Source organism: Equus przewalskii, chromosome 1 (assembly GCF_037783145.1).
Source record: "Equus przewalskii isolate Varuska chromosome 1, EquPr2, whole genome shotgun sequence".
NCBI classification, from domain to species: Eukaryota; Metazoa; Chordata; class Mammalia; order Perissodactyla; family Equidae; genus Equus; species Equus przewalskii.
In genome coordinates, this window is record NC_091831.1 from 140,879,814 (window position 1) to 140,892,331 (window position 12,518).

At 36.6% G+C, this 12,518-nt stretch overlaps 2 protein-coding genes across 38 annotated transcripts in view; one reads left to right on the forward strand and one right to left on the reverse strand.

The window, feature by feature from the left end:
• The window catches only part of FAM227B (family with sequence similarity 227 member B), a 202,296-nt gene that overhangs the window by 104,136 nt on the left and 85,642 nt on the right, over positions 1-12,518 (forward strand). The gene's annotated exons all lie outside the window — the stretch shown is intronic.
• The window catches only part of FGF7 (fibroblast growth factor 7), a 58,925-nt gene that overhangs the window by 35,532 nt on the left and 10,875 nt on the right, over positions 1-12,518 (reverse strand). The window lies entirely within an intron of this gene.

A 12,518-nucleotide genomic window follows, 5' to 3' on the forward strand; every position in this document is an offset into this window, starting at 1 on the left:
CCATTTTTAAGTTCATCTATGTATAATTCTCTCCTTCTTGCATTCAGTTTTCCTCTGACAAATGTCTGCGTTTATATGTATTTAGTTATTTTCTTCTCCTAAGCAGTCAAAGAGAAGTAATAGTTTCTTTGTTCTCTTTTCTATCCCTAGTTCATGGCCCAGTGCCTGACAACAAGTGTTCAATAAACATTTATGGAATTCATCCATTCATCCCCTCAACAAGTATTTACTGAGCACCTACCATGTTCCAGGCCCCGTTGTAGATGATGGATATATAACAGTGAACAAAACACCTTCTCCTTCTAGTCGGGGAAAGTTTACATTACACGATAGATAAAAATGAGATATAGTATGTTAGAGAGTGGTAAATGCCAAAGGGAAAAATAAAAGAAGAGAGAGGATAGGAAGTATGTGTGTTGGGGAGAGGGGATATAGAAAGTCTCAGTGAAAATATGACATTTCAATAAAGAGTAGGAAGAAGTAAGGGAATGAGCCACCCAAATATCTAGGGAAGGAAATATTTTAAGAGAGAAACAGATAGTGCAAAGGCCAAGAAGCAGGAGCTTGCCTGACTTGGTCCTAGGAGCAGCAAGAGGGCCAGTGTGAATGGAGCAACGTGAGCAAGGGAGATAGGAGGAGGAGATAGAGAAGATAACTCTCACCTATTGCGAGTTGGTGGTGAGGGGTGCAGATCCTCTGGGGCTTTGTAGGCCATTGTAAAAATCTTAGATTTTACACTAGTGAATTGAGAAAGCATTGGAGAATCTTGAGTAGAAAATGACATGATCTGTCACTTACTTATGTCACATGATTTATATTTTGAAAGAATCACTCTGATTCTGTAGTAAGAGTTGATTTAGGAGTGGAAGCGGGGAGACGGCAGAATGCTACTGCAGTAATCTAGGCAACAGATGATGGTAGCTTAGACTAAGCTGACGGCAGTGGCAGTGGCAAGAAGTGGTCAGGTGTGGATGTGTTTTGGAGATAGAGACAAGAGGATTTATTAACAGATTGAATATAGAATGTGAAAGAAACAGGTAAGTCAATGATGATTCCAGAGTTTGGGGCCCAAAAAACAGAAAGACTGGCATTGTCATTACCATTTTCAAGAGCATTCAGGGGAAAATCCTGAGTTTTGCTTGGACGTGTTAAGCTGGAGATGCCTCATAGCTATCCAAGAAGAAATGAATTTATGAGTCTGGAGTTTAAGGGAGGAGTCTAAGCTAGAGACATAAACTTGGTGGTCATTTGCCGTGAGACTAGATGAAATCATCAACGGATGAGTGTAGACAGAAAAGACCTAAATTATTTCTCTAAATATATGAAAGTGTTTTGTTAGTCATGTCAATCCATTATTCATTTGCAGAAAAAAAGAACATGATGAAAAGGGGTTAAATTAAAGCAGGGGTAATTTCCCTAAATATGAGAAAGTGTCCTGTTAGGGAAATATAATACTGGAATGGACTGAAAGACGTTCCATTCTTGGGGAGCTTTAAGAAAAGGTTTGACAGTTATGTGTCTTGGATTTCTTAGACTACTGGTTGTTAGGGAAGTCTTTCTTGTCCTATCAGAAAGAGGAAAATGAGGGCCACATGCGTACAAAGCAAACTGGTTTATTACAATTAAGTGTATAAATATATACATATATGCTCATGTTCATAAAAAAATTAGTATATGCTTATCAAAGAATATTTGGAAATCATTAAAAGAAGTAAAGAGAATCACCTGAACATATCATTATTGTAATCTAGCATATATTTATTTTCAACCATTTTTCCTGTGCATTTTGATAAAGTTGTAATTAGAAGTAGGGCTTTTTAATGTGATAAATGTAAATTCTTTTTTAATTGCTTTTTAAATTCAAGTACAGGAAATTTATTCAATCACTTTAATGAATATTTAATATGTACTTCAGTTCTATATTGTGTCTAGTTTAAAGCAAAGAAATGGAGAAAAGGAGCTAGAAGAGTTAGGAAGAAAAGAGAGCAAAAAGAGAGGGAGAGGAGAGGAGGGAGTAAATGAGGGGAGGAAGGAAGAGGAGGAAGGATATGTGGGGAGAAACAGGAGAGTTGGGAGCACATCAGTAGTGAGATGTCAAGGAGAAAGTTGAGAAGAAAAAGGTTTAATCATTTATGAGAGAGTTCCTGAGATAACCTCCATTCATTTGGCCCTCCAACGCCATAGTTATAAAGAGTAGCATAACGTGTTTCTTATTTCTGTCCTTTGAACTCCAGATTAGTTTGTTAGTTACTGGTTACAGTTCTTTATCTGCTCTTTGACATCAAAATAATTTAAAACACTCAAATCAATAGGATTTCTGGAGGAGCCTCTGAGTGAGGAAGTCTTCTCTGGTTACAGAAGCTAAAGCTAGATCCCTAAGGAACAGGAGCCTGAGGGTTCTACCTCTGTCTTAGATATTAATCAGCATGAAAAGCAAAAAGCACACCAGCTGTTTATTCAATTTAGTCCAGTTTTGTGAATCTTTGATATTATTTCTCCATCGTGTGAGCGATAAGTTAGCTGAATTAGTTTGCAGTCAATGGTAAAAGAGCACAAAGTTATTCCGCATAAATTCTCTTATGCATTAACAATTTTCCAGGGACAGACTGCAGTTTTACCTGAATCGGCTTCCTCAAAAATGAATGTGATTGTTTGGAAATCTATCAATTTGCATAAACTTATCATCATTACCAGAAAATCCACCCCAAGCAAATTTACCACTAATGATGACCATTTACTTTAAACATAGCAAACAATCTATCAATGTATTTGCTTCCAAAATTTACTTAATTACAGGTAAAAATGTATGTATTTTCCATTAACTTTTATGTAGGTCACACACAAATGCCAATGTTAGCCATGTATCTAAATCCTGCTTTAAAAAAAATTAATTTGGGGGGCTGGCCCCGTGGCCTAGTGGTTAAGTTCGCGCACTCTGCTGCAGGCGGCCCAGTGTTTCGTTGGTTCGAATCCTGGGCGCGGACATGACACTGCTCATCAAGCCAGGCTGAGGCAGCGTCCCACGTGCCACAACTAGAAGGACCCACAACAAAGAATATACAACTATGTACTAGGGGGCTTTGGGGAGAAAAAGGAAAAAAATTTTTTAAAAACTCTTTAAAAAAAGTTAATTTTGAAGAAACATATATAGTCATGCATCTTTTAACAATGGGGATTCATTCTGAGAAATGCATCTTTAGGCGATTTTGTTATTATGCGAACATCATAGAGTGGACTTACACAAACCTGGATGGCACAGCTTGCTACACACCTAGGCTACATGGTACTAATCTTATGGAAACACTGTTCCACTGTGTATGTGATCCATTGTTGACTGAAATGTCGTTATGTGCCACATGACTGTAAGTCTGGCTATAATATTTCAGTGTAAATAAAATACTAAGATTCAGTGGCCCATGTATTTGAAAGAACTGGGCAAAATTTCACAGCTTTACCCCTAAGGTGGAAATTAGATAGCTATTTCTAAGTATTGGTTTTTACAGTGAGTTGTAAATATGAAAAACTTGTTGCCCCAAGTACAAAATGAAGATAGCAGTCAAGAAAGATTTTAGTAAATATAGAGGCTACCAACCTGTCACTAGGTCATTAAAGACAATTAGGGAACTCTAAGATGCTGATCTAATGTTGAAGATGATATAATGAAAGCTGCTCATCCTCCTCAGAAGGCTGTGAAATTATCTGAGACAGACTGGGCCAACTCACTATTGCCTTTGTTTAAATTTCAAGGCAGTTTTCTTATAATAATAGCCTTCAAATTTATAAGATGGGGAAAACATTTTTGATGATGTTAACATAACAAAGTGTAGAATCTTGGCGATCTGAAGAGAAATGATCTTCTATGGTATAATATCATACATTTTGTTTGAATGCACTCCAGGAAAATAGATGTTATTTGTTTCACCTTTACTCTAAACTTGGGCAGTATTTTACTCATGAACCGGACTATGATTTGAGAGGTACAGAGGGAGTGTCTTTATTTAACACTGGGCATTAATTTTTTTATTTGCATACTTAGCACTTTTTATTTTAAAACTATAAGAAGTCTATAACTGTATATATTTTTATATCTGTAAAATTGAATGTGATTATGTGTTTTACTACAATTAAATTTTTTAACTCTTCTTTCCAGATGTCAAACATAGAGTTCGAATCCACAAATATAGGATATGATTTCTTGAGAACTTGTACTTTAATTTTAAATCTTAGATTTTAATCTTAGATTATCTCAAAGAAATTTCTCTATTACTTATAAGTACTAATTACTTCAGTGAATAAAATTATATTTCAAAAAATTTTGAATGTGAAACCCCAACACAAAATTTGTTTACATAAAGATTGAGAAGCTCTTGTTTTAGCATATGACTTTTTGCTAGTTGCCGTGTTTTTCTCTTTGACTTTTTTTTTTTTTGAGGAAGATTAGGCCTGAGCTAACATCTGCTGCCAATCCTCCTCTTTTTGCTGAGGAAGACTGACCCTGAGCTAACATCTGTGCTCATCTTCCTCCACTTTATATGTGGGACATCTGCCACAGCATGGCTTGCCAAGCAGTGCGAACCGGTGAATCCCAGGCCGCCAAAGTGGAACGTGCGAACTTAACCACTGCACCACCGGGCCAGACCCTCTTTGACTTTTTTAACGCACCTCTGGATATCTAGAAACCTAGGTTCCAATCCTGGCTCTACCTCTAACTAGCTTTGTGACCTTGGCTTACTTTTTAACTTTCTGGAAGCTCAAATGTATTTAGCCGCTAAGCAAAGCTCAAAGTAATCAGATAGTATTTTTCCAGCAGTGTACAAAAAGAATTTCTTAGTTAATATTCTTGAGTTCTTACACTTGTCAAAAGAAATAACAATACAGTGCAAGATTATTTACCAGGGGCCTGGTGGGTAGTCTCCATGTATTATCATTAGGATGAGTTAATGAAAGCCATATATCTGAGTAAGAAACCACAGGCTTGCACACCTGACCTGTGTTACCTTGTACATTAAAGGTGCTCCATAAATATTGAATTAAATTTCATTCTTAACTTAAATCCTAATAAACTAGATCAAATTGCCTTTTAATTTCATGTGACATTTAAAGTTTTCCATGATTATTGGCTCAACTTTAAAAATGTTCCCATTTTTATCAGAAATCTTCTTTAGTGAAATTGTCATCAGCCTACTCCCAACTAATATACTGATGACTTCATCTTTATTTTAAAAATAGTAAATAAGATAAATTAACAAAACACTGGTATTTAAAAGTATATGATAGTTTTAATGTGCAAGAAAATTAAAATTGAAAATAATATCTTTATTCTAGTAAGTGAAAAATTCATGAATTGATGTAAAATTATAATGTAGATGGGGAAATCTACATTACCCTATTATATTCCCCTAGACTTTAGGACCAGGAGTTTAAAGTGTTATACCTCTTTACATCTATGTATCAACTTTTCTCCAGCTCTCTTCTCACCACCTCCCCTTTCTTTATCCCTCACCTCCCACCTCAGCTGTCAGGCTAGTGCTTTGTCTAGAGTGGTTATTCACTAACTACCTTATTCAATGTCCTTTATAATTGCCTATTGTTATAAAGTTATGTGTAAAGGCAACTCACTAGCATAGTTACTTAAGCATTCAACAGAAAAAAAATCAGCTCTATGTTGTTGCTAATTATACCAAACAATTCAAATACCCCATCATTTGTTTTTCTTCTTTTTAAAATGATACCCTGTTTTGGCTTCTACCCGACACCTGTATTTCTACTCAGTTCTTGCCATCCAGCAATTATGGGCTGCCCATACCATGCAACAGATCCATTAGGGAAAAGAGATTGGAAGTGGCAGAGGCAGATAGGGGAGGACTATTAGAAACTGTGTGAGGGCAGAAATGGTGTCTATGTTGAACCCCACTGTATTGCTTTCCCAACAACTAGCACAGTTCTTGGCACATAGTAAGTGCTTAAAAATATCTGTCAAATGAATGAATGAATATATGGGATCAGGATTTGGGTTTATATTATAGATGACCAACTATAATCTATTTGCTGATCTCTTTTTCTTAATGTATAAATACTAGGTTTTCACATCATAAACACTTTGGAGCAATATTCTCCTCTCTGTGATGACTCTTTTACTTATACAAAGCATCCCCACTTTTTAACACTTGGTAAGGGGACAAAAGGGAAAATGGTCCTAGTACTAAGAGTGTATAAATGGAGGGAAATCAGCTAAGCTTTTACTTTGACAAACCACAGTAACAATGCATGTCACATACACAGTGGATGTAAGTAAAATAATACAGAACTAAAACTCAGAAGACTTTAATTCTAGTCCAAACAACCACTGCCACTAATTTATGAAATAATTTTGAAAAGCTATCTTCTTTGTATCTCAGGTCCCTCATCAATAAAGTGAGCATGATAGACTAGATCAAGGCTTCTTATACGTTTTTTTGGAAACACGGGCAGTTTTGAAAATCTAATTTAAGCTTTGAATCCACTCCCCAATATTTTTGTGTACGATTTTTCTTTACAAATTTCCCTGAGGGCCATATGCAAACTCCATGTCAAGATCTCCAGACTAGATGATCTCAAGAGTTCCTTACAGCCCTGTAACTCCAGAATGGAGTTGTCTTTGTCTCATCTAACCACTAGTGTGCTTGCAAGTAAGCAGATAATCTCATTTCTTTCTCAATGCTACAAAGTGGGGTATTAACACACACAGTAAGGTTACCTCTCTAAGTTTGTAGTAAGAGAAGAGAGCTACGTGCCTCCTAAGGAGAACTTAAGCCAAACTAGCAGCTTCTATAGGAGAGCTATCTATTCCTCAGGCTGATTTCACTCATGTGTTGCTCTGCTCCTCGTCTGTTGTTGCTTTAACGTAATCGTTATGTATACTTTAATTCCCAGCATGACTAAAAGTTCTGCAGAAACCATATGTGGTAGCCACCCTTTGGTTTGGCCTTTAATGATCCCCACCAGTTAGTAATTCACACCCTCCAACAACTTACTAGGATCAGTCTGTGTAACCAATAACATAAGGCAAAAGTGCTGCTGTGGCCACTGCCATCTTGGAGGTGCACTCTTGCTCCCTCTCTCCCCCTCTCTCTCATGCTCAGTCTGGGAGAAGTCAATTACCATGTTAGGATGACACTGAGGAAGCCTATGGAGAGGCCCATATAGTAAAGAGGAAGTCTCTGACTGACAGCCTGCTAGGAACTGAGGCCTGCCAACTACCATGTGAGAGAGCTGGAAGCAGATCCTTCAACCCCAGGCAAGTCTGGGGAAGACTGCAGTCCTGGCTCACAGCTTGGCTGCACGCTGTGAGACAGCCTGAGCTAGAACCTCTCAGCTCGCTGCTCCCAGGTTCCTGACCCTCTGACACTCTGAGAGAAGAAATGTTGTTTTAAGCTGCTAAATTTGGGTTAATTTGTTATGCAGCAATAGATAGCCAATACACCTTTTTTCTCTCTCAGTTGCTTAGTACCATTGGTAACATTTTTCAAAAGAAATCTATTCAAGCAATCTGCTCTAACTTCTTTTATTTTATATTTAAAAAAAAAAACAACCGAGGCCCAGAATAGATAAGTACTTGCCCAAGGTCATTCAATTAATTACTGGAAGAAAAAGGATTAAATCCCGGGTCCCATAATACCTAATACTGTATCATTTCTTTGTCCTCGTGCTGCTTCTCACCTTCTAATCAATTCAATCTACTCTGAGGTGGTAAATAATACGTATTAATGTTTATACTAAAAGAGCACTGTTGGTATAATAAACTAAGACTGATACATCGTAGGTGAATTGTCCAAGCCTACCTTTTCTACCTTTTCTCTTCCCTAACTGATGATCTAGTCCATTCATAAACCCCGATAGCAAACAGTGGGTAGAGCAAAGTATGGATATTAATTAACATGAGCTAATTTTGCTACTTTTGAGTAGTTCTGGTAAGAAACTTTGGGAAGAAGAAAAGAGATTAACTCTTTTAATAAAATACGTGTTCACATTATTAAAATATTAACTATTCAGGTAATTTTTGTGAATAATGTAAATAGCTGTTTTTGACTAGTTCCTGCTTCTACATTGTTCTTCGATAGCTCCTTATTACCTATGGGATAAAGTACATGTTCCCTAAAATGGTAAACAACTTTCTAAGAAATGAGACTTCCCTACAGTCTCGTCTCTCCCTACTTCCTACCTCGAACTTGATGCTCCTGAAACACTAATTCCCATATGTGCCTACCGACACACCACTCAGTCTTTCCTGAAAATGTACTGTTTTCCAGGAAGGGATGCCCTTTCTTCTGACTCCCTCCCCCATTCCTTATCCCCTTCTCTAGCCTGGTTCACTCCCACTAGCTCTTTGAGATGTGGTTCAAACATAAAGTGCTTTGAGAGTCTTGCTCAGTTTCTCCCTGGTTCTGTGACCTGCCCTCTACTGTAGTCTCCTAACTCCCTGAACATATCTTTATCGCATACATACCACATTCTATTAAAATTGAGTGTTTGGTGTTGGTCTGCCAAGTAGGCTGAAATTTTTCAAATAGTGAGTCTTTACCCTATTTCTCTATGTATCTATAGTGCAAGCACACAATGTGTCAATATTTATTCAATCAATATTCAATCAATTGCAATCAATATGCAATCAATATTGCAATAAATAGTGTTCTAGTTGTTGGAAAGAGCCACTGCAACTTTCAGAATATAAACATTCTAAGATATTTTTAAGCTATTGAAAGAACCTAAGGTCAGTCAGCTCACAAATAATTCATATGTCTAGTTTTCTGAAAAACCTTGAGAAACAGACATATAATATGATTTCCTATAATCACACAAAAAAAAATCATTAAAAAAATAGAATTCCAGATATACTGTCTTTGCACAACTCATCATTTTTATTCCCTTTCTTTTGTCTCTTTTCTTTTAATTGGGTAAAGTCCTAAGAGAATTAGAAATAAATTGAGAACATAGTAATCATGGACAAAAGAAAGAACCAATTTGCCAGTAAACTATTTCTTTTTCAAACTATCCTTCAGAAGTGCTTGTTAGAACAAGCTCTCTGCTGTTTCTTTTGTTTGTTTTTGTGTTTGTTCTATTTGGATTTAGTGGCCTTTAGAGAGGGAAATTATCTAACTTTACTCCAAAAATTGCCTGATTCACTCTCGGAAATGAAATTGTGTATGTATGTATTCTATAATAATTATGAAGACACTTACTAATGAATAGAAGTATAAATATTTTTAATACGTGTCAGAAATGGGTTTAAAATACAACCAAATTAAATTTTGCAGCATCTTTAGCAATTTGTAGGGAAAATAAACTAAAGGTTTCTACGCCAACTCAGGAGAAGACAGATGGAGATGTTTTGTACAAGGAAAGTTGGAGTAAAGTTTTTATTTAATAAGAAGATAATGCCAAGTACTCATTAGGTCATATCACAGTGAAGAAAATTCCAGCTGTTTATAGTTCTTTAGATGCAAATTATCCCACTGCATGGTGCAAATTAATGCGTGATGTTTTAATAACACCAGTGACAGTATAGTGATACATGTGGTGATAGCTAAAACTATGCTTTGGAGTTAAACTCGTTTGGGTTTACGTCCCAACTCTGACAGTTACTAGCTAAGAAACCTAGAGCAAGTCACTTAATTCTGTGAGCCAAAGTTGCCCATCTGCAAAATGAGCATAACTTTCCCAACATTCTATGTGCTCTGTGAAGACTAAATTAGATAATATATGCTAAAGTGTTTAACACTGTGCCAGGCACACAGTAACGACTCAATAAGTTTACCTCTTGTAGTAATTATTTTTGTTATCTTAAAATAATATTGAAGACCTGTGTCTTCATTGTAGGGGAAAATGTTACTTAAAAATACCTCGCTTCTTCCCCTCCAAAGACTCTTAGTAACTTTTGTTGCCTTTAAGGAAACTGAAAGGTTCAAAGCAGTATTCTGAACATGAACTTCTTGCTCTTTAATACTTAACAATCTTAATCACAGAGTGAACCCATCAGGGCTGTTATTCAATATCTACTCTTTGTAAGTTAACTGACTACCCAGATATTTCCAGAAAAAAAATCAATCATTGCACACAGAGGTTTTTGATATGATCATTTCAATCATCAGCTAATTATTATTATTATTATTATTTTTTTGGTGAGGAAGATTGTCGCTGAGCTAACATCTGTGCCAATCTTCCTCTGTTTTGTCTGTGGGATGCCACCACAGTGTGGCTTGATGAGCAGTGTGTACGTCTGTGCCTGGGATCTGAAACTGTGAACCTCAGGCCACTGAAGCGGAGTGCTTGAACTTAACCGCTGCACCACTGGGCCAGCCCCTCAATCATCAGCTAATTTAGAACATCAGTCTTAATTGAAATGAACCATACCTAAATAGGAGGCAAAACAGGCCTATGTATAATTTTAAAACTGGAACTTGTACCCTAACAAACTTCAAATTGGCCAATTTCCTGAGAATCTTTTCTTTCCTTCTGTGAAATGGACTAATAGTTTAATTGCAAGCTTACAGCAAAGAGATATTTTGAAAATTAATTAGAATGGAATAAAGTGTCCAGTTGCACCAAATTCAATATTGGTGTATGTATTTTTAAAGAATTAACATCATTTTAGTTATCTACTTATATTTAGTCACTCAATAAAAATGTTCCCAGTTGTGGGACCAGCCTAGTGGCATAGTAGTTAAGTTCGCCCACTCCGCTTCAGTGACCTGGGGTTTGCAAGTTTGGATCCTGGGCATGGACCTACACACTGCTCACCAAGCCATGCTGTGGCAGCATCCCACATACAAAATGGAGGAAGATTGGCACAGATGTTAACTCAGTGACAATCTTCCTCAAGTAAAAAAGAGGAAGATTGGCAACAGATGATAGTTCAGGGCCAATCTTCCTCACCAAAAAAAAAAAAAAAAAAGAATAAAAAAAGTTCCCAGTTGTAATTGTGCAATTTTATATAGTGTAAATTAGAAGATTTATAACAATAATCACAAACAAAATTTATTTCTGCATAGTGCAGTAATTTTAATAGTAATATTAATGTGAATACCTGATAAGCTACTAAATAGTACTTTAAAACATCATAAATTATAGGTCCAAGTACAACCTAACAAACATGATATAGATTTATGCTCATCTTCTTTGAGGATAAATTATTATTCAATATCTGGACAACTTCAAGCCTTAAAGAAAGAAAATTTGAAGACTAAATTGGGCCAGTATCTTTTCAAAGTCGACAGCACCTCCATATGTCTATTCAACATCTGACATTATTTTATAATGTATTATGTGTACAGGAAGGGAATTGAGCACAATTTCTCAGAAACAGAGACACCTCAATAGATTTGTCTAAGTGTGAAAACACTCGCCTCATTGCCTACTTCATGATTTAGAGGGAGTAAAACTATGCACAGCTGCTTGACTACTGAGTGTCCTGGTTAAACTGAAACAGGTAATTCAACTCTAATGGTGGTAAAAGTTGTCTCATCTCAAAGAATGTGGCAGATAGCCTCCATAATTTTATCCTTAAAGGCTAAACATGTGCCTCAAAACCATTGTTTCTTTCATTTTTTAGAAACTATTATGGGGGAAAAAATCCTCCATAATGGTAATGTAGCTTTTACAGTGATTGTTTGTGAATGGCTGACTGAAGCAGGTTACAATTATGATCAAAGATTGAAATGGCATGAAAAAGAGAAAAATATGCAGTTATCCAGAAAAATAATATTAACCCAATTAGCAGAACTTAAATTATGCCTTCAAAAAAAAGTTACCCTTTAAAGAAAATAGCCATTTTTAGTAAACAGAGCAATCAGACAAAGTCTGAAAATTGATAAGGGGCAAGTGTTTTTCCTCATATTTTTAATATAAAAAAAAGATTCACCTTAGTGAGCTTAACACTGATACCTGGAAAGATATTAAATTGCTCTCTACTTCCTGACCTTACAATACTCTCTTACTACCCAGCATCTACAAAAAATGTTTCCTCTGAAGGTAGTACATCTGTTCTCTCTTATCCTGCTCATCCTTCAGGTCATTTTCTTCCAAAAAAAGACTTCCATGCCCTCCTCCTCAAGCTGAGTTAGGCAACCCCCTCATGTGCTCTAAACTTGCCCCCTCTGACTTGTATCTCAACTAAACTGTTAATGCTCTAAAAACACGACTGTGGACTCATTTACTACTGGAGCCTCAGTCTGGCTTGGGGAAGATATCAATGACTTCCTTCCTATTGTTGAATTAATAAAAGAATGAAAACAGAAGTCACCAGTCTTTCAAAGTTTTGTATGATGTCTTCATTATTCCTGCAAACAAGGAGGAAACTGCCCACTGCCTCCAGGTGGAGTCCCCCTGATAGCTGCCTCAGTGTGACCAAGACTAACCAAGCCTGTAGTCAGAAGTACAGTCAGCCATACCATATGACACCTAAAGACTGTCTGAGGACCAGGCTCCTGGCACTAAAACCAATTGAGCGGGTATTCACCGACTTCTACTTCTCCCTGGCTCTC